Source organism: Musa acuminata, chromosome BXJ2-7 (genome assembly GCF_036884655.1).
Source record: "Musa acuminata AAA Group cultivar baxijiao chromosome BXJ2-7, Cavendish_Baxijiao_AAA, whole genome shotgun sequence".
NCBI lineage: Eukaryota > Viridiplantae > Streptophyta > Magnoliopsida > Zingiberales > Musaceae > Musa > Musa acuminata.
Window position 1 is genome coordinate 18,481,549 of NC_088344.1, and position 23,048 is coordinate 18,504,596.

Below are 23,048 nucleotides of genomic sequence, written 5' to 3' on the forward strand. Positions count from 1 at the left end.
GGTTTGGCTCCAAACTTGGTCCAAACCAGTCCGAACTTGGGCCTGCTTGACCCCTACTTGGGTTATAGGATTAACACCTAATCCTAACCCTAATTAATGTGCTAACTATGATTTTAAAAACATTTTCTAAGCTATTACAAAGTCTGCAAGTCAAGACTTCTTCTGGCGAGCTTTCGGGAAACTTCCGACGGTCTTCCGATGAACTCTCGGAAACCATTCTGCGGAGTCCCGGCAAGCTCCTAGACTTCACGATTTGATCTTAGCGAGTTCCAACGAGCTTCTTCGGCAAGCTCCGATCTTTCTCGGCGAGCTCCGCGAACTTCCAACGAACCTTCCAACGAGCTTCCGAAAATCCTTCGGCAAGCTCCCAACTCATTCTCGGCTAGTTCCGGTTGTTGGGAAATCATTGGGGGGGCGACATCATATGCGCAGCGGAAGAACAAGAAAACAAAAATCCCCGATTCCCAAAAAGATGTTCATCGTCGTGCGAAGATTGGTGCGCAAAATCCGCAAAAACACAAAACTGCGTATAGAGATTGTGTTACCTAGGGAGATCGTATATCCCTGTTTCCTTGCAGATCCTTAGGAGAGGGTGAAGGAGGTCAAGCGTCCTCCTCTCTAGCGGTGATCCACACAGCAGGGTTGCGACGACGCTCCTCAAAACTCCAGGCCTACTCTGAGGTGGAGAGGGAGAGGAGAATAGGAAGGGCAAGCAAAGACTCTAGCCTATGAGGCTGTGAATCCCTCCTATTTATAGAGATCCCGTGTCAAAACCCTAATGGGTCCTTTCCCTAGTGGGTATTGGATCTGCATCCAATAAGACAAGGGCTCCGTCGGATATCTCATATCCGAACCTCTACTCATCGCAATGCCTACCATATGTGTGTGACCCTCTAGGCCCAATATCGAGCTGGCCGTGAGTCATACCTGTCAGAACTCCTTCTAACTAAGTGAATTATTATCTCTGTAATAATTCACTCGACTCATCGACTACGGAAGTACTAGGCCACTACGCCGTAGTCCCCAGACGATACAGGGGAATCCAATCCATTGGACCTGTCTGTCCTCAGTTACCATGTACCTATAGTCCCTCATCCATCTAATATCCCAGAGACCGTATATCGAGCATGGTGCTGTCAGACCCATACGGTTTCTTCTCGAGTCTCGCTCTAATCGGATTCTCCCGGAGAACTCTTTCTCTCTCAACCCGAATGACCCTGGCCAAGGATTTGTCTGAGCAAGAACACATGGGATATTCCTCTCATGATACCGAGAGTGGATGATCCTCTATCGACACTCAATAGCCCTCGTAAGGTCGACTACCACTCCCAATGACCAGCTGTACTAGATCTGGGAACAGCCAAACCTATAAGTCTGGTATCAAAGAGTGGAGCACTCATACAGGACATCCTTGGTGTCTCAAGTCTAAGAACCAGATACACCACTAGGACTACGGAATCGTTGTCTGACAATAAGGCATCATCAACCATCCAGCATTCCGTAAGCGGATCAATCAGTGAACTCATTCTCCAATGAGCACCTGTACTATATCCCTAGTGTCCCTACACGAGCAGCTATGAGACCAGCTGCATCCATCATATGGACGGGTATACAGCACACCAGTCTATCCGGTTATCACGATGTCCCTCTCGAGTAACCTATGACCGGGATTATTTAGGATATGTGTTTAAAGGTGAATCGATCTCATTATCGTGATCTCATCACGATCCGATTCCCATTGCACAAATCCAAGGACATCACAATATATATGCATTTATGCAATAGTTATAAAGTGATATACGCCAAAATATAATAAGCAAAAAGATTCTGTATCAAGTCACACGTGCCATCACTCACGTGATTGGCTTGCTAGGCACTTATGACTAGCAATCTCCCACTTGACCTAAAGCCAATCACCTATGTGTCTGATCCCCATCAGACCCCTGTGACGCTCAAAGACAATCTGAGACAATGGCTTTGTTAGTGGATCTGCAATGTTATCTTCGGATGGAACTCTTTCCATTGCTACATCTCCTCGGGTCACGATCTCTCTAATAAGGTGGAACCTCCTCAGAACATGCTTAGATTTCTGATGAGACCTAGGTTCCTTCGCTTGAGCAATTGCCCCATTGTTGTCGCAATATAGGGAAATCGGCTCCTCACTATCCGGCACGACTCCCAAATCTGTGATGAACTTCTTCAACCAGACTCCCTCCTTTGCTGCATCTGATGCAGCAATGTACTCCGCCTCTGTGGTCGAGTCAGCAGTGGTATCTTGCTTGGAACTCTTCCAGCACACTGCTCCTCCATTCAAGGTGTACACATACCCTGAATTCGACTTGCTATCATCGACATCAGACTGAAAACTTGAGTCAGTGTAGCCTTCAACCTTAAGGCTATTACCTCCATATACTAGTAAAAGATCCTTAGTCCTTCTCAAGTACTTAAGGATACACTTTACTGCTTTCCAGTGCTCCAAGCCTGGATCCGCCTGATACTTGCTCGTGACACTCAGAGCATGCGCTATATCAGGCCTAGTACATAGCATGACATACATGATAGACCCTATTGCTGAGGCATAAGGTATCATATCCATGTTCGCCCTTTCTTCTGGAGTCTTTGGGGACATACTCGTAGAAAGCGATATCCCATGTCTCATCGGTATGAGACCTCTTTTGGAATTTTCCATGCCAAACCTTTTGACAATAGTTTCTATGTACCTGGACTGAGACAAGCCAAGCATCCTTTTGGATCTATCTCTATAGATTCTAATCCCCAAGATATAAGATGCTTCTCCTAAGTCCTTCATGGAGAAGTGTCTAGATAACCAAGCCTTTATTGTGGATAGCATTCCTATGTCATTCCCAATGATGAGGATGTCATCCACATATAACACCAAAAAGATAATAGCGCTCCCACTTACCTTTCTGTATACACAAGGCTCATCTTCGTTCTTAACGAAGTCATAAGATTTGATTGCCTCATCAAATCTTATGTTCCAACTTCGGGAAGCTTGCTTTAGTCCATAAATGGATCTAAGCAACCTACACACCTTATCTGGGCAGTTCTTGGACACGAATCCCTCAGGTTGCATCATATACACCTCCTCCTCCAGGTTCCCGTTGAGGAATGCGGTTTTCACATCCATCTGCCAGATCTCATAATCATAGTGTGCTGCAATAGCCAATAGAATTCTGATGGATTTTAGCATTGCTACGGGTGAGAAAGTTTCGTCGTAGTCAACACCTTGCCTTTGACGATACCCCTTAGCCACTAGCCTTGCTTTATAGGTCTCTACCTTTCCATCTACTCCGATCTTTTTCTTAAAGATCCACTTGCAACCGATGGGTACAATACCTTCGGGTGCATCAACTAGGTTCCAAACCTTATTGGAGTACATAGAATCCATCTCAGAATTCATGGCTTCTTTCCACTTCCCGGAGTCTATACTCATAATAGCCTCCTCGTAGGTCTGAGGATCAATATCCTCTACATCCTCTGCTCTAATATGTCCCACATATCTCTCAGGAGGATGGGATACTCTATCAGACCTGCGTAAAGTTGAAACTTGTGTATTAGATACCTGAACAGACTCGGGCTGTAGAGTGGTGCTTGAGCTTGGTTCTCCAACCTCGCTCAATTCTATCATTCTCCCACTGTCTTCGTCAAGAATGTGTTCCTTCTCAAGGAACACTGCTCTCTTAGCTACAAAGACCTTTTGGTCCTCGAGATGATAGAAGTAATACCCACAAGTTTCCTTGGGGTATCCCACAAATTTACATCGCCCTGTCCTTGATTCTAACTTATCGGGGTTGTGTCTTTTAACATGGGCAGAGCAGCCCCAAATCTTAACTACTTTAAGATCAGGCTTCTTCCCTTTCCATATCTCATATGGTGTAGACACCACCGACTTAGTTGGAACTCTGTTCAGAAGGTAAGCTGCGGTTTCTAGGGCATATCCCCAGAATGAGATGGGTAGGTCAGCGAAACTCATCATGGACCGTACCATATCTAATAATGTACGATTTCTCCTTTCAGAGACACCATTGAGCTGAGGTGTATAAGGAGGTGTCCATTGGGATAATATCCCATGGTCCTTGAGGAAGTGAGTAAACTCTGTACTTAAGTACTCACCTCCTCGATCTGATCGAAGAGTTTTGATACTCTTTCCAGTCTGGTTCTCCACCTCATTCTTATACTCTCTGAATTTCTCAAAGGCCTCGGACTTGTACTTCATTAAGTACACATATCCATACCTTGAGAAATCATCAGTAAATGTAATGAAGTATGAGTAACCTCCAATGGCATGAGTTGACATGGGTCCACATACATCACTATGTATGAGTTCCAACAACTCAGTGGCTCTCTCTCCAGTTCCACTAAATGGAGAGTTGGTCAGTTTTCCACGAATGCAAGGCTCACAAGTTGCATATGACACATAGTCGAATGGATCTAGATATCCATCATTTAGCAACTTTTGAATCCTTCTTTCATGGATGTGACCTAGCCTACAATGCCACAAGTATGCACTGTTCAACTCATCTCGTTTCCTTTTGGACACATTTATATTCATGATATGTGGAGTGGTGTCTAACATAAATAAACCATTATGCAATGTTCCTTTCGTGATGATCTTATCATCTAATAATATCGAACAACCATTGTTCTCAAAAACAAATTTATATCCACTAACTGTTAAACATGAAATGGAGATAATGTTTTTGATAATAGAAGGAACAAAATAACATGCATCTAATGCAATAAAAGCTCCACTAGGCAGATGTAGGGCGACCTCGCCAACAGCTAATACAGCAACTTTTGCTCCATTACCCATCTTGAGGTCCATCTCGCCTCTCTCTAGTCTCCTAGGCCTTGCCAGAACCTGCAACGAATTGCATATATGATAAGCACTACCGGTATCTAATACCCATGTGTTATCATAAGAGTCTGACAAATGGAGACTGATCATGAATGTACCTGAAGCTTCATCAAGCTTTTGTTTCGCCCTTTCTGCAAGGTACTCTTTGCAGTTTCTCTTCCAGTGCCCATCTTTACCACAGTGGAAGCACTGGCCTTTGTCCTTTGTTGGGTCTTTCTTAGCAACCTTTGCTTTACCTTGTTTGCCCTTGCCCTTTCCCTTCTTAAGGGACCTTTCTGCTTTCCTTTTCTTTCTGGTCTCACCAGTGTAGAGAACTGGCTTCTCTTTCTTAATAGTACTCTCTGCCTCCCTCAACATATTGAGGAGCTCTGGGAGAGTCACCTCAAGCTTGTTCATATTAAAGTTCATTATGAACTGTGAAAAGGAATCTGGTAGGGACTGAAGCACAATGTCCACACACAAGTTATCCTCTAGGACCATTCCTAGACCTGTGAGTTTCTCTATCCACTCAATCATCTTTAGGACATGGTTCTGAACCGGTGTCCCCTCAGTCATCCTAGCGCGGAAAAGGCTCTTGGATATCTCATATCGTTGAGTCCTTCCCTGTTCCTCAAACAATTTGCGGACATGTAGGAGAATGGATCTGGCATCCATCTTTTCATGTTGTCTCTGTAACTCTGGAGTCATAGAGCCCAACATATAGCACTGAGCAAGAGTGGAGTCATCAATGTACTTCACGTAGCGAGCGATCTCATCCTCGCTTGCCCCTTCTTCGGGCGTAGGCATCACTGTATCAAGGACGTACACGATTTTCTCCGCTGTGAGAACAATTCTCAAGTTACGGAGCCAATCCGTATAATTTGGACCAGTGAGGCGGTTGACATCAAGTATGCCACGTAAGGGATTTGAAAACGACATTTTCTGAAAATAAAGATGTAGCAAAAATGAATAACATGCAGATTTTGCAAGAAATAAACTATCAAGATATGGACTTCTATCTTAATATGCTCCCACTATTTTACTAACGAGTCACGCGACACCCTCAGCACGTGAAACGGAAGTCTCCGGCAGACTTCTAGTGGGGATCAGGATCCAATCAGCGTCTTAGTGTAACCTCGAGGGACTCGACCAATCACACTAAGCCTAAAAGGTAGACAACTCTTGCCGATCACAACTCCTTGTGATTCCCGTCCTGTTCGGCCTCCGAATCACCATGGTCTCGAGGGACTCGACCAACCATGATGCTCGGTTAAGTCAACACCTTCGTTACAAGATGAGTCTGATTTGATGATATACCCTCGAGGGACTCGACCAAGCATATCATGCCCTCAGGTCACCGGTGACATCTCTATGTCGTAAGCAAGATAGCGAATCGCGATATAAGTGAGTCTCGAGGGACTCGACCAACTCAACCTACACCGGGATTCGGTTCCTACTCATAACGATGGAAGGCCACGTGGGTCAATCTAATTGCCTCACGTTTACCGACTTAATATTATCGAGAGATGTTTCTATGATTTGGTCTCCTAATATGACATGTCACACATATACATATTTAATATATATCTACATCGCATGCAAATATATATACATATCTAGTATGTGTATAAGCAATCACACCAGATGATCATGGACCACAACCTAATATGATTAGGCCCGAGCCAGTAGGCCTAATCACTCACATCAAGATCTATGTGTGCAACGGTGCATCTCCATGCCTTGTGATCGTCCATCTCGTCCTCGTCGGTTCCGTCGACATCTTGATGCATCTCCATGCATCACGATCGTCCGTCTCGTGGGTCCCGCTATGGCTTCCACGCTCCCGCTGCGCCTCCTCATGTGATTACAACTTAATCATAGGCACGCAGGCCCGACAATAAACGAGAAATATAATGGAGGTTCGCAGACCTCAATAATAATAATCACAAGTACACACATCACACGGTCCATGATCATCCGTCCACTCATCATACATCACATGTATAAATAATCATCATCATGTAGGACTACTAGATAATAATAAAAATAATAATCAACTAAACCTTTTAATTAATTAATATTTTCTGAAATCAGGGATATATAGGGAATTTCTCAATTCCTAAGGGTATTTTCGTAATTTGGACAAAAGACAGAAACTGGAATTTCTCAAATTCCGAGGGGCAAAACTGTCTTTTGCGCAGAAAACCCTAATACCCTTTCCCCTTTTCGCTGCTGCCGCCGCCGCCACCCTGCCGGCGGCGGCCTGTGCGGCGGGGCGAGGGCACTGCCCTCGCCTGCAGGCGGCACGCCCGCTGGCGGCGATGCCGCTGCGGGTGGGCGCCCTCTTCGGGCGCCGCCGCCTCCGCGGGCGGTGCTGTCCCGCCGGGCGGCCGCCCCTGTGGGGGGGGTTTCGCCCGCGGGAGTAGCGGCGGCAGGCGTCGCGCGTCGCTGCCCTGCGGCGGCAGGCGCCGCTTCCTTTCGGCGGCAGGCGCCGCTGCCCTGCGGCGCCTCTGCCCGTGGGTTGCCAGCCCCGTCGGCAGCAAGCCTGCTGCAAGCAGACCGCCGGCCGGCTGCTGCAGGCATAGCGCCGGCGCATGCGCCGGCGCTGTGCTGCCTGGCTGCGGCTGCAGGTGGCTGCAGGCATGCAGATCGAGGGCAGCAACTGTTGCTGCCCTTCCTCGCTTTTGCGTCAACGATTTTGACGTCAATATTCTTCCTAAACACAACACACGCAGTTCAAAAACCAATCATTCGCACGAACAACCTGGCTCTGATACCACTGTTGGGAAATCATTGGGGGGGCGACATCATATGCGCAGCGGAAGAACAAGAAAACAAAAATCTCCGATTCCCAAAAAGATGTTCATCGTCGTGCGAAGATTGGTGCGCAAAATCCGCAAAAACACAAAACTGCGTATAGAGATTGTGTTACCTAGGGAGATCGTATATCCCTGTTTCCTTGCAGATCCTTAGGAGAGGGTGAAGGAGGTCAAGCGTCCTCCTCTCTAGCGGTGATCCACACAGCAGGGTTGCGACGACGCTCCTCAAAACTCCAGGCCTACTCTGAGGTGGAGAGGGAGAGGAGAATAGGAAGGGCAAGCAAAGACTCTAGCCTATGAGGCTGTGAATCCCTCCTATTTATAGAGATCCCGTGTCAAAACCCTAATGGGTCCTTTCCCTAGTGGGTATTGGATCTGCATCCAATAAGACAAGGGCTCCGTCGGATATCTCATATCCGAACCTCTACTCATCGCAATGCCTACCATATGTGTGTGACCCTCTAGGCCCAATATCGAGCTGGCCGTGAGTCATACCTGTCAGAACTCCTTCTAACTAAGTGAATTATTATCTCTGTAATAATTCACTCGACTCATCGACTACGGAAGTACTAGGCCACTACGCCGTAGTCCCCAGACGATACAGGGGAATCCAATCCATTGGACCTGTCTGTCCTCAGTTACCATGTACCTATAGTCCCTCATCCATCTAATATCCCAGAGACCGTATATCGAGCATGGTGCTGTCAGACCCATACGGTTTCTTCTCGAGTCTCGCTCTAATCGGATTCTCCCGGAGAACTCTTTCTCTCTCAACCCGAATGACCCTGGCCAGGGATTTGTCTGAGCAAGAACACATGGGATATTCCTCTCATGATACCGAGAGTGGATGATCCTCTATCGACACTCAATAGCCCTCGTAAGGTCGACTACCACTCCCAATGACCAGCTGTACTAGATCTGGGAACAGCCAAACCTATAAGTCTGGTATCAAAGAGTGGAGCACTCATACAGGACATCCTTGGTGTCTCAAGTCTAAGAACCAGATACACCACTAGGACTACGGAATCGTTGTCTGACAATAAGGCATCATCAACCATCCAGCATTCCGTAAGCGGATCAATCAGTGAACTCATTCTCCAATGAGCACCTGTACTGTATCCCTAGTGTCCCTACACGAGCAGCTATGAGACCAGCTGCATCCATCATATGGACGGGTATACAGCACACCAGTCTATCCGGTTATCACGATGTCCCTCTCGAGTAACCTATGACCGGGATTATTTAGGATATGTGTTTAAAGGTGAATCGATCTCATTATCGTGATCTCATCACGATCCGATTCCCATTGCACAAATCCAAGGACATCACAATATATATGCATTTATGCAATAGTTATAAAGTGATATACGCCAAAATATAATAAGCAAAAAGATTCTGTATCAAGTCACACGTGTCATCACTCACGTGATTGGCTTGCTGGGCACTTATGACTAGCACCGGTAGCATTCCCGATGAACCTTCGGACTTCCGTCCAACTCTCGAACTTGCAACAAATCCTTCGCGCTTGACTCCGACACTTTGTTTCGCTTTATGTCTTCATCGTTATCATAGTTAATCCTGCAAAATTAAAGCAAAACTTCGATCGAGACAATTAATCCTAAGCAATTAACCAAGTTGTCCGGCATGTCATTGGTCCCTCGACGCTTCGTCTGATTCTTCGGCGCATCGTCCTCTCTTGCGGCCTATTGCCCAATCGGCCAGTTGACTCCGCAACTCCGATATCCTTGGCACAATATGTAACACCCCTCATTTCCGAATGTTCGTATAAATTTCTGGTGATAACGTAAGCATCTATTTTAATTGACAAAAGAAATAGAGTATGAATCAGAGGTAACTTATTTGTAAGATTTGGGAGATCTGTTCAAAAAAAAAAAAAAAAGAGAAAAGAAAGAATCTGAGGACCTATATGTAAACCCTAAGGACCAAATCGTGAATATGATAAAAACAAGGACTAAACTGCAAAATGCACCAAATGACAAATTCCACCGCTTAAGCCTCTCTGCCTTCGTTCTTAAGGAAGCAGAGGAGGCAGCTCGTGGGTGATCAGGGAAAGAAAGAAAGAAAGAAGAAGAAGAAGAAGAAGAAGAAGAGAAAGAAAATTGGGGCTTTTAGGGTTCTTGCTTTAATCTTGTCATTTCGGGTCAAAATTTCCAAAGGCAAGTGTTCTAACCCCATCCTACAGCAGTATTAGACTCTGTTTTTATGTTGATTCAAAATAAATTGGAAGATTTCTATTTAGAAACTGATATGTCTCTCCTTGGACATAAAACCATGGATTCTGAAAGTTTTTTTTCGGTAAACTGACCCCTAAGCACTGTTTCAGCTATAAGTTTTAGTACAGAATGAGGATTCAGGTAGGAACTATTTTTGTTTGAAATTAGACTCGTATATATTTCTTTTGACACCGATTTTGTAGATTTTGGACACCGAATACTTACCCAAAAATTTGTTTCAAAAGAGCCTATAGACGCTGTAAAACAGAGTTCAAGATTTCTGACCTTTTGATACTAAAACGCCTATAACTCCCTGTTGAAAATTCTGGTTTGTACCAAACTGATTTTATTTGAAACTAGACTTGAAATTCTCTCTTTTGACATATAGTTTGAAAATTTTGGAGTTCAATTGCCCACCCTATCGTCTGTTGAATCCGACCTTATAAATTCTGCAAAACAGTGATTGTGATTTTGACCTTGTGTTACCAAATCAGAGGTAACTCTGTGTTGGGAGCCCTGTTTCATATGAAATCTGTTCCATCCGAATATAGATTGATATATGGTTCGACCATAGCCTTCTTATGGGTATTGGAGCATAATTGTTATTCTGAAATATTTGTTTGATGTGCCACTGGAATTCTGTCCGAAATCAAGCTTTGGTCGATTTCGCGTATTCTGTTCCATTTCCTTTGGATACTTGAATTCGCCTAATCTTCTTATTGGAATTGAGCTGATTATGATTGTTTGGAATCCCTGTACACTCTTGCTTTCATTTCTTTCCTAAAATGAATACTTTTGTGAGAGATTTGTTCCTTGCATCACATTGCTTTTGAAAAGGCACATGTACGTTTGGTTGTTCCGCGTGTGCTTCCGTTATATGCTACTTATTGTTGAAACTGCCTTCTTGTACTCTGGTGTGTGGGATTGTCTGGACCTTTGCCAGAAATGGTAAAGGGTATGCGCTGATTTGCCCGCTTTGTGGGGTCCCGCTTTGTGGGATATTCTGGTATGCGCTTATTTGCCCGCTTTGTGGGGTCCCGCTTTGTGGGATATTGCTTAGAGCCTGCGATGCTCTGCCGGCCCCCTTTGACTTCACCTAGACGTGGGTGGATGGAGCTCCCAGACGTGGGAGACTTTTGTCAGGTGGTCATTCAGAAATGGATGAATCACATTCTGACTGAGATCCCACTACACCCTCTATATGTTTGATATGACATCTAGAGTTTTGGTGAGTTATTTCTGTTCGTGCTCTGGATAGTTATGATATGATTGCAACGTCAAGGATGACGTTTGAGCTTCTGTACGACATATGAGTTTGATATGCTCTGAAATGCTTCATTCACTGCTGATTTTGCTTCGTAATGTTCCCTATGTCGTTGATGTGATTTGGAATATTTTATATGCCATTGATAAGCTCCGATATGTTTCCTTTGTTTCTGATATGCTCCAATTACTCTATGCCCCATCTGTCAGGAACCAAATATGTATGATTAAAAAGGACAATTATGATTCTGCTCCTAATGATATTATGTATACGAAATCGTATATTCTGCTTCGTGTTTGAAAACTGCATCTCTTTGGAAATTGTACTATTTTGATATGGATATGTTAGTCACTTGCTGAGCTCTTTATGCTCACCCCATTTGTTGATAAATTTTTCAGGATAGCGTAACTCTTGCTTAAATGTTAAGAATGGGCTGAGGCAGCGGAAAGTTTAGAAGACGTTGGGCAGAACTTTTGTTAGCATATATGTAGTTGTGTATAAGCTACCTTGCATCTAATGAAATGTGACTATGAATCTAAACCTGTGGATTTTGTGTAAGTTAAAGGATCCCTCATGTATAGGGTTTTGGAATGTTAAATTAAATTGTGTAATGATATGAACTTATGGTAAATCGATGATTGTGGTGACTGCATAGATTTCCCCACTTGTGGATTTATATTGTGGTTTTTATTTTGATGAGTTGAGTTCAGATTGTATAAATTATCGAGTGATGTGTGCTATGTTTATGAATTGCACAGGGTTATGAATTGATAGATTATAGAAGTGAAATTTTTGATACGAATGTTTTCTTAGTGACCTCAAATGTGTGTTTGGATCCTGGGTTAGTTGTGGCGAAAAAAATTTAAATATCATGGATATTTTTAGGGGCGTGACACAATAACCGCTCTTCTTGGCCCGATGCCCGAGTCCACTGCCCGAACCCTTTTGTCGATACGTCGACCGATCTACCAGCCCGACGTCCAATCTTCTGACATGTTCCTCCGGCAAAACATGATTTTCCTGCTTTAGTTGTCTCATCCTGATCAAAGCATCCTGCGTCACTCAAAACGCATATTAAATCATAAACATATATCAAGTAGTTTCATTATCAAAATACGAGATTCAACATTCTCCCCCTTTTTGATGATGACAACTACTTAATGACGGAGTTAAACTTAACTCCTGGAGTTTAAACAAACTCCCCCTATCAATATGCCATATTGATAGAACCTTGAATTCAAACTGAATTCAAGTCATTGCAATATTCATCTTGAATACTTGCAACACGTCAACATGAACATATGCATAAACTTATGCATCACATGTCATGTCATCAACATACTTTCATCAACATACTTCTCCCCCTTTGTCATCAACAAAAAGGAGAAGTATCACAATCAAGTGTTTGTGATATTGGTTCAACTCATTGCATGAAAAACATAATATCAAGTTTTATCATCATGCAGTTTTGAAGCCGGAAAATTTAGCAAATGTTACATCATGCTTAGAACATTCAAGCTATCAAGTTTTAGATATGCAAGTTTTACAGCATACAAGATAGCACTTTTATAACATGCAAGCTAGCAATGTTGCAACATTTTAGAACTTGCAAGCTAGCAATTTAGAGATGTTCAAGAAGGCAACTCTTGCTTCTTGAAATATGCAAGTTGCAAGCTAGCAAATTTTTACGATATGCAAGTTTTGCTTCTTGAGATAGGCAAGATAGCACTTTTGCAATTTTTGTTTGGCAAGCTTGTGATGTTCAAGATAACAAGCTCTTTCTTCTCTTTTGAGAAGTGTCATTTTTGCTTTCGTTGCAAAGTGCAAGCTAGCAAAATGCCAAACTAGCAAGAGATAATGTTTTACATGAGGCAAGCAAACAATTTGGCAAGTGTTACATTTGCATCTTCTCTTTAGATGTGCAAGAAAATAAACAAGTTTTTGCATTTTCTTGACATTTCAAGCTAGCAATTATCGGTGATGTTCAAGATAGCAATTTCTTCTCTTTTGTAATTTTTGCCTTTTTCTTGAATTGTGCTAGCAATCTATCTCCCCCTTTGTTATTGTCAAAAAGAAGGGAAAAACCCTTTACATCAATTTATAAATCATGACAAAGGTAAGTAATCATTCTTATTTGTGCATCATTATAGTTTCAATGCACAAATTCATTAACATTACATTTCATTTTTTTTATGCACGATACCGAAAAATCAATCATCATCATGAGCATATCAAACATGATATTCAAGCATTTTCTTTTTAAGTTATTCTTTTAACACATCATAAAAAACTCATTCATAATTCAAGTGATTTACAAGATATCATAAATGAATTTATCACTTGTATTTCATCAAAATCGAGAACTCTAGAGATAGAAAATGATTGAAGCATTTAACATGATTGATGCATGATTCATATTTAAAGTGTATCTTATGTCGTAAATACGAATCAAGCATTTGTCAAATCTAAAATCATCCTCAAAATTACATTCAATAAATTCATGTATGACAAGCATAGATTTATTGAAAAATCAATAAGATAGAGGATTACATTTCAAGTGTTCATCAATTGTAGCATTTCATCATATGGTAAGATATCAATGCGTAAAACTGTGAAGCAAGATTTTGTTTGATATCTTGATACAGGGCATGATGTACACATTTCGAATATTTTAGCAAGTGTAGCATTGCATCACATGGTAAGATATCAGCTCGTATGATGCAAATTTTTGTTTGATATCTTGATACAGGGCATATAGCAATGATAGCAATCATATATTTCTTGGTGATGCAAGCATGGGATAATCATAGCATAGTGTTTATAGCATTAATTCATATATTTCTCCCCTTTTTTTTAAGTGTTTCATCTTAAGTAATCGATTTCATGTTAGCATGCCTTTTCATTTATGTAAAATGAAAACATGCATCAACGTTTAGGATCGTGAAATGAATTTCATCATAAAACCATCAATCACAAAAATCATCATGTATAACTTTAAAATCTCAAATCTTTATTCTTATGTCAAAATCATACATTATATTTAACAAACAAAGACAATGAAAAATATCAAGCCTTCCAGACAAAAGCCATGTATCGTCATTGAAAAACAATATGAAAATCATCAAAATATACATTCTTGCTTCTCAAGCATATAAATAAGATTTAATCTCACTAGGTGTACAATTATTAGATTTCTATCTTGCATTAACATAAGACATGCAATTTTCATTATCATTTTCAAAATTACAAGCATGATCATATTTTTGCATTTTTATTATTAAATTATTAAAAATGTAATTTTCAAGAAAATTTAAAGAAAAAGAAAAATGCATCATGAAAAACATCATGTAATTTTAAAGTAAATTAAAGGCATTTTGATTACCTCAGCGTCGAAAGGCGTAAAGGCGTAGTTTGCCACCTCGCCTTTGTTGATTTTCTCCTCGTCTTCAGAGGAGCTCGATTCATCCCAATTTTTGTTCTTCTTTTTGCGTTCAAAGCAAGTAGTTCCGTTCTTTTTACTTTTTAATTTTTGTTTCATTTGTAGTTTAAGTTCACTATCACTTGAGCTTATGCTCGAGTGGTCTTCAAATGTTCTATGTCCAAAATCCTTCCTGTTCTTTGGAAGGTGGTTCTCAAGTTCTTCACGTGCATTGCACGTCATTTCATATGTGATCAATGAACCAATTAGTTCTTCAAGTGGAAATAGGTTCAAGTTTTTCGACTCTTGAATAGCAGTTACTTTTGAATCCCAAGTTTTAGAAAGTGAGCGCAAAACTTTGTTAACGAGTTCAAAATCCGAAAAGCTTTTACTAAGTGATGTTAAACCATTGACGACATCCGTAAAACGGGTGTACATGTCAACAATGGTTTCGCTTGGTTTCATATGAAAAAGCTCGAAATCATGTAGTCAAATATTAACTTTCGAGTCTTTGACTCTACTAGTTCCCTCATGCGTAATTTCAAGAGTGCGCCAAATATCGAAAGCCGTTTCGCACAAAGAAACCCGATTGAACTCATTTTTGTCCAAAGCGCAAAATAAGGCATTCATAGCCTTTGCGTTTAAAGAAAAATACTTCTTCTCTAAATCCGACCATTCATAAGTCGGTTTAGAGGGAAGTTGAAAACTGTTTTCAATGATATTCCATAAATCCAGATTTAGAGAAATCAAGAAAACTCTCATTCGAGTTTTCCAATAAGTATAGTCCAATCCGTTAAAGAACGGTGGACGAAAGACCGAAAAGCCCTCTTGAAGAGCCATTTCTCTGGGGTGTAAATCCGAAATGAGAAATACCCCGCTCTGATACCAATTGTTAGGATCGAGAGCACTAAGAGGGGGGGGGGGTGAATTAGTGCAGCGGAAATCTTTCAGCGATTAAAAACGAAAGTTGCGTTCGTTCGATAAAAACTATTTTGATGCAAAAGCCAATTCTAAGATTACTTATGATTAAGTGCAGTTTATGTCTAAACACAGTTTGCGTCTAAGCATAATTTACGCAGTTTGCAGTTTGCGTCTAAATGCAGATTACGTCTAAGCGCAGTTTGCATCTAAGCGCAGTTTGTGTCTAAGCTCAGATTGCGTTTAAGCGCAGTTTGCGTCTAAGCGCAGTTTACGTCTAAACTCAGATTGCGTCTAAGCGCAATTTGCGTCTAAGCGCAGTTTGCGTCTAAGCGCAGATTGCGTTTAAGCGCAGTTTGCGTCTAAGCGCAGTTTACGTCTAAAATCAGATTGCATCTAAGCGCAGTGCAGTTTGCGTCTAAACGCAGTTTTACGTCTAAACACAGTTTTACGTCTAAACGTAGTTTTATGTCTAAACGCAGTTTGCGTCTAAACGCAGTTTTACGTCTAAACGTAGTTTTACGTCTAAACCCAGTTTGCGTCTATACGCAGTTTTACATCTAAACGTAGTTTTACGTTTAAAAGTAGTTTACGTCTAAAACACAATTTTACGTCTAAACACAATTTTAAAGGGATCTGAACTTAGAAACTTCGTTCGTAAAAGCGCAGAAGATAGTTTTGCAGAATCAAAACGTAAACGTAAACTGTAATGTATGAAAACACCGATTTATGTCTGAATGCAGATTCGGAAAGATCAGCACTTAGAAACTTGTAAAGGCGCAGAGAGCAGTAGCTATGTAGGAGGTTTGCAGTAATGATAAAGTGCTCAAAATAAACGCAAACCAGAGATTTAGAGTGGTTCGGTCAGTCTTGACCTACTCCACTTTTGGCTTCCTCCACCGACGAGGTCACCGACGTCAACTAGAAGCCTTCCTTCAATAGGCGAAGGCCAACTACCCTCTTACAGATTCACTCCTTTTGACGGGCTTAGGAGACAACCCTTACAGAAGTTTTCTCTCCTCTCTTTACAACTCAAACTTGAAGAATAGAAAGAGGAGAACTAGCAGTTTTGAGCTCTAAGAAACACAGAAAGATAGCAAGATTTCAAGTGTGTGTTCTGTGCTTTCAGTGCTGAATGGGTGGGGTATTTATAGGCCCCAACCCAGTTCAAATTTGGAGCTCAAAACGATCAAATCCCGAAATTCCGGGATCAGGCGATTGCACCTCCTGACTGGAGAGGTTGCACCGCCTGGCAGAGCTCGAAGACTGAGCTCAGGTGGTTGCACCTCACTGTCAGGGGCGGTTGCACCGCCTGAGTCTGGCTCGAAGACTAAGCCCCAGGCGGTGCCACCTCTTGACTGAGGCGGTTGCACCTCTCTGCCAGAGCTCGAAGACCGAGCTCAGGCGGTGCCACCTCTCTGTCAGGGAGGTTGCACCGCCCAGTCTAGCTCGAAGACTGAGCTCAGGCGGTACCACCTCCTGGCTGGGGCGGTTGCACCGCCCAGCTTCGCTGGGAGATCCTCTCCTGGGCGGTGCCACCTCCAACCCTGGCGGTGCCACCTCTTTCACTATTTCAGCTCACTTGGTTTGGCTCCAAACTTGGTCCAAACCAGTCTGAACTTGGGCCTAATTGACCCCTACTTGGGTTATAGGATTAACACCTAATCCTAACCCTAATTAATGTGCTAACTATGATTTTAAAGACATTTTATAAGCTATTACAAAGTCTGCAAGTCAAGACTTCTTCTGGCGAGCTTTCGGCAAACTTCCGACGGTCTTCCGATGAACTCTCGGAAACCATTCTGCGGACTCCCGGCAAGCTCCTAGACTTCACGATTTGATCTTAGCGAGTTCCAACGAGCTTCTTCGGCAAGCTCTGATCTTTCTCGGCGAGCTCCGCGAACTTCCAACGAACCTTCCAGCGAGCTTCCGAAAATCCTTCGGCAAGCTCCCAACTCATTCTCGGCTAGTTCCGGTAGCATTCCCGATGAACCTTCGGACTTCCGTCGAACTCTCGAACTTGCAACAAATCCTTCGCGCTTGACTCCGACACTTTGTTTCGCTTTATGTCTTCATCGTTATCATAGTTAATCCTGCACAATTAAAGCAAAACTTCGATCGAGACAATTAATCCTAAGCAATTAACGAAGTTGTCCGGCATGTCATTGGTCCCTCGACGCTTCATCTGATTCTTCGGCGCATCGTCCTCTCTTGCGGCCTATTGCCCAATCGGCCAGTTGACTCCGCAACTCCGATATCCTTGGCACAATAACCGCTCTTCTTGGCCCGATGCCCGAGTCCACTGCCCGAAGCCTTCTGTCGATACGTCGACCGATCTACCGGCCCGACGTCCAATCTTCTGACATGTTCCTCCGGCACAACATGATTTTCCTGCTTTAATTGTCTCATCCTGATCAAAGCATCCTGCGTCACTCAAAACGCATATTAAATCATAAACATATATCAAGTAGTTTCATTATCAAAATACGAGATTCAACAAATATAATAATATATCTTTTATCACATAATTGACTAATGCTTAAGAGGTTATGCTTTATACCATCAACTAATAATACATATTCAATAAAGAAGTTGGATTTGTTATATATGTTCCTTTGCCAATAATTTTACCCTTGTTGTTGTCTCCGATTGTAACATATCCTTCATCTATGCTAGAGAGCTTAGAGAATTGAGATGGATCTTCTAGTCATATGCCTTGAGCATCCACTATCAAGGTACATCTCTTGCTCTTAGCTTGTGATGGTAAACGTTTCTACAAAAAATGATGATTTTTAGGTACCCATTTGACCTTGGGTGCCTCAAAAATCGATCTAAATTGCTTATCATATTGCATTGAGTCATTTGAGGTTCTTTTGGGAATCCAAATCAATTTATATGGACTATATTTCTTGAATAGACATTTGTACGTAACATGCCCAAGTTTGCAACAAAATTTGCATTTGGTGTGAGGTGATACATGCAAGGGAGGGCTTTTAATAAAGTGGTTGGATTTTGATAAGAGCTACTCATGAATCCAATTCCACATTTTCTATAAACGTGACCCTTGTTGGCAAGGATCATGTTCAAGAACTTACTTCCAACCTCAAATTTCTTCAAGGTATCTTTGAGTAGCAAGTTTTCCTTTTAAAGTATTTCGAAATCATGGCATTTTGTGCAGGGAGCTAAGCTATTTTCATGCTCAATCTTTACTCTATCAAAATTGCTAATAAGAGAAACATGTTTCTTTTTCAAAGAATTATACTTTTTACTCAAAATTATACATTCATCAAATAATTCATGAAAGGCATTTGAAAACTCATCGAAAGTTAAATTTGCATCTAATGAACTTGTTACCTCATCTCCAATAGCCATTAGCGCATAGTGAGCAACTTGCTCGGTATTGGTTGGCTCCTCTTTTTCAGATACACTTGAGTCATCCCATGTTGTTTTGAGAGTCTTCTTCTTTAGTGTCCTCTTCTTGGCTTGGGGACATTCACTCTTGTAGTGTCCCAGCTTCTTGCATTTGTAGCATATTACTTGATCTTTCTTGGGTTCAAATTTATTTTTAGTGTCATTTTTAAATTTATTTATTTTAATGAATTTTTTGAATTTCTTTGTTAAAAGTGCCAAGTCATCATCAAAGTCCTCATCACTTGAGTTTTCTTGTGTTCTAAGAGCTATATCCTTTCTGTTCTTTGGAAGGGTGTCCTCAAGCTCTTCATGAGCTTTGCATGTCATTTCATAGGTCATTAGTGACCCAGTTAGTTCTTAAATAGAAAAATTATTTAAATCTTTAGCCTCTTGAATGGCCATGACTTTAGGGTCTCAACTCTTTGGAAGGGATCTTAGAACTTTATTAACGAGTTCAAAATCCGAGAAACCTTTACTAAGTCCTTTTAAACCATTGACGACATCCATAAATCGGGTGTATATGTCTCCAATGGTCTCACTCGATTTCATTCGAAATAACTCATAAGAATGAATTAAAAGATTAATTTTTTACTCCTTTAATCTACTAGTGCCTTCATGAGTCACTTCGAGTGTGTGCCAAATATCAAAAGCCGTTTCACAAATCAACACTCGATTAAACTCATTTTTATCTAATGCACAAAACAAGACATTCATAGCCTTGGCATTTAAAGTAAAAGTCTTCTTCTTCTTCAACTCATTCTAATCGTTCATTCGAAGAGAAGACTTTTGAAAACCATTTCCGACAACGTTCCAAAGCTCAAAATCTATTAAAATTAGGAAGATCCTCATTCTAGTCTTTCAATATGTGTAATCTGTCCCATTGAACATGGGCGAACGTATAATTGAATGACCCTCTTGGTTGCTAGCAAATGCCATCTCTCTTGGGTTTAAAACCAAACGAGAGTGAACCTTGCTCTGATACCAATTGTTGGGATCAAGAGCGGCACTAAGAGTGGTGCTTTTTCTATCTATCCTACATACGCCAAAATCGATATATGCATAAGCTATTAAATCAAAATTATCAGATTTTGGATACCATAATCCTAAATTAGGAGTTCCTTTAAGATATCTAAGGATTCTTTTAACACTTTTAAGATGAGACAATTTAGGATTAGCTTGAAACCTAGCACAAAGTCCTATACTAAACATGATATCCGGTCTAGTTACGGTCAGGTAAAGTAAACTACCAATCATTCCCCTATATATTTTTTGATCAAAGCTTTCACCACTTTCATCCATGTCTAACTTAGTGGAAGTACTCATAGGAGTGTTTATAGCTTTTGAACCATCCATGTTAAATCATTTTGACAATTCTAATGTATATTTAGATTGATTAAGAAATATACCACTACTAAGTTGTTTAATTTACAATCCTAAAAAGAAGGTTAATTCACCCATTAGACTCATTTCAAATTCATGACTCATATACTTGGCAAATGATTCACATAATGATTCATCGGAAGAACCAAAAATAATATTGTCAACATAAATTTGAACAATAGGAAAATTATTTTTAAAATATTTGATAAATAATGTAGTATCAACCTTGCCTTTTGTAAAATTATTTAAAATAAGAAAGAAACTAAGCCTTTCATACCAAGCTCTAGGAGCTTGTTTTAAGCCATAGAGAGTCTTAGTCAATCTAAATACATGATTAGGAAGAAGAGAATTTTTAAATTCGGGAGGTTGTTCAACATACACTTCTTCATAAATAAAACCATTCAAGAAAGCACTTTTGACATCCATTTGAAATAGTTTAAAATTATTACTACTAGCATAGGCAAGGAGCATCCTAATGGCTTCTAATCTTGCCACAGGAGTGAAGGTCTCTTCGTAGTCGATACCTTCTACTTGGTTGAAATCTTTGGCCACTAGTATAGCCTTGTTTATAACCATGATACCACATTCATCTTGCTTGTTTCTAAAGACCCTTTTAGTACCAATGACTAAATGATCACTAGGTCTAGGAACAAGCTTCCATACCTCATTTCTCTCAAATTGGTTCAATTCCTCTTGCATTGTAATAACCCATGAATCATCTTTCGATGCTTCGTCAATGCATTTAGGTTCAATTTGAGAAAGGAAAGCAGCGTTAGCACAAAAATTCTTGAAGGAAGAACGAGTTTGAACCCCTTTTAGTGTATCTCCTATAATTAGCTCCTTTGGATGAGCATCTACATACTTTAATTCCTTGGGTAAGAAAATTTCGGAAGATGCATCCAAGTTGCTATTTTGAGGAGGGGGTTTATTTAAATTTAAATTATCAAAACCAAGATCATCATCAAAATCATTTTTCTTTAACTTAGAAATTTCATTAAAAACTACATGAATAGACTCTTCTATAACTAAGTTTCTTTTATTAAAAACATGAAAAGCCATAGAAACGAAAGAGTAACCAAGAAAGATGCCTTCATCGGATTTAGCATCAAATTTTCCTAAGACATCCATTTCATTCAAAATAAAGCATTTGCAACCGAAAACTTTAAAATAAGAAATATTTGGTTTTTTGTTATTCCATAATTCATAGGGAGTTTTTGATAGAGATGGTCTTATTAGAACCCTATTCATGACATAGCAAGCCGTATTAATAGCTTCGTCCCAAAAATACTTAGGTAGAGTATGTTCATTTAACATGGTTCTTGCCATTTCTTATAAATTTCTATTTTTTCTTTCAACTACCCCATTTTGTCGAGGATTTCTCGGAGTGGAGAAGTTGTGATTATATCCATTGGATTCATAAAAACTTTGGAAGTCACGGTTTTGAAATTCGCTACTGTGATCACTCCGAATTGATAAAATCATGAGGCTTTTTTCGTTTTGAGTAAGTTTACAAAATTTAGAGAAACATTTGAAACAATCACTTTTGTAATCCAAGAAATAGGTCCAAGTGTATCTACTATAGTCATCTACAATTACGAAGTCATATTTGCTTCCTCCTAGACTCGTTGTATCAATTGGTCCAAATAAGTCTAAATGGATCAATTGCAATGGTTTAGTTATGCTAATTTGATTTTTTAGTTTGAAACTAGTTTTTATTTGTTTTCCTAGTTGAGAAGCATCACACACTTTGTCCTTAACAAACTTTATATTGGGAATCCCTCGTACTAACTCTCTAGATGAAATCTTAGATATTAGTTTCATACTTGCATGGCCTAATCTCCTATGCCAAAGCCAAGCATCATCATTTAAAATGGAAAAGCACATTTCATTATTAAGTTCATCAAGGTTGATGGTGTAGACATTATTTTATTTTAAGGCAATTATTGATATGTTATTGTTTGATTTTTCAATAATGCACATGTTAGATTCAAATCTAACGATGTAACCTTTATCGCATAATTGACTAATGCTTAAGAGATTATGTTTCAATCCATCAACTAGCAACACATCATCAATTAAAAAACTTGATTTATTACCTATGGTTCCCTTGCCAATGATTTTACCTTTGTTGTTGTCTCTAAAGGTGACATACCCTTCTTCTTTGCTAGTGAGCACAGAGAAATGAGATGGATCTTCGGTCATGTGCCTTGAGCATCCACTATTAAGATACTATCTCTTGCTCTAGCTTATGAGTTTATCTACAAAAGAGGATAGTTTTTAGGTACCCATTTGATTTTGGGTGCCTCAAAAATTGATCTACTAATTTGATCATTTATCATTGAATTATTTATAGTTTCTTTAAGAACTCATATAAACTTATGTGGACTAATTTTCCTAAATAGACATTTGTAAGTAATATGTCCGGATTTATAACAAAAGTTACATTTCAAATGAGGTGAAACATGTAATGTGGGTCCTTTAATGAAAGTGGTAGGATTTTGGTAAGATCCTCTCATAAAACCAATTCCACTTCTATTTGCGACATGACCCTTATTTACAAGGATCATGTCCAAGCCTTTGCTACCGACCTTAAACTTGTTTAAGGTCTCTTTAAGTAGCAAATTCTCATCTTTTGTTGCTTCTAAGTGTTCACACTTAGTGCATGGAGGAGTTTGAAGATTATCAAGCTTATTTTGTAGTAAGGTATGCTCTTTCTTTAATAGATTGAACTTCTTATTTATAATTC

General features: G+C 40.4%; 1 long non-coding RNA gene across 1 annotated transcript; it reads left to right on the forward strand.

The window, feature by feature from the left end:
* The first annotated feature begins 9,425 nt into the window (after positions 1-9,425).
* Positions 9,426-11,827, forward strand: LOC135616286 (uncharacterized). The gene is made up of 2 exons (XR_010488310.1): positions 9,426-9,854; positions 11,574-11,827. It is a non-coding gene; the product is annotated as an uncharacterized LOC135616286 (long non-coding RNA).
* The last annotated feature ends 11,221 nt before the right edge of the window (positions 11,828-23,048 follow it).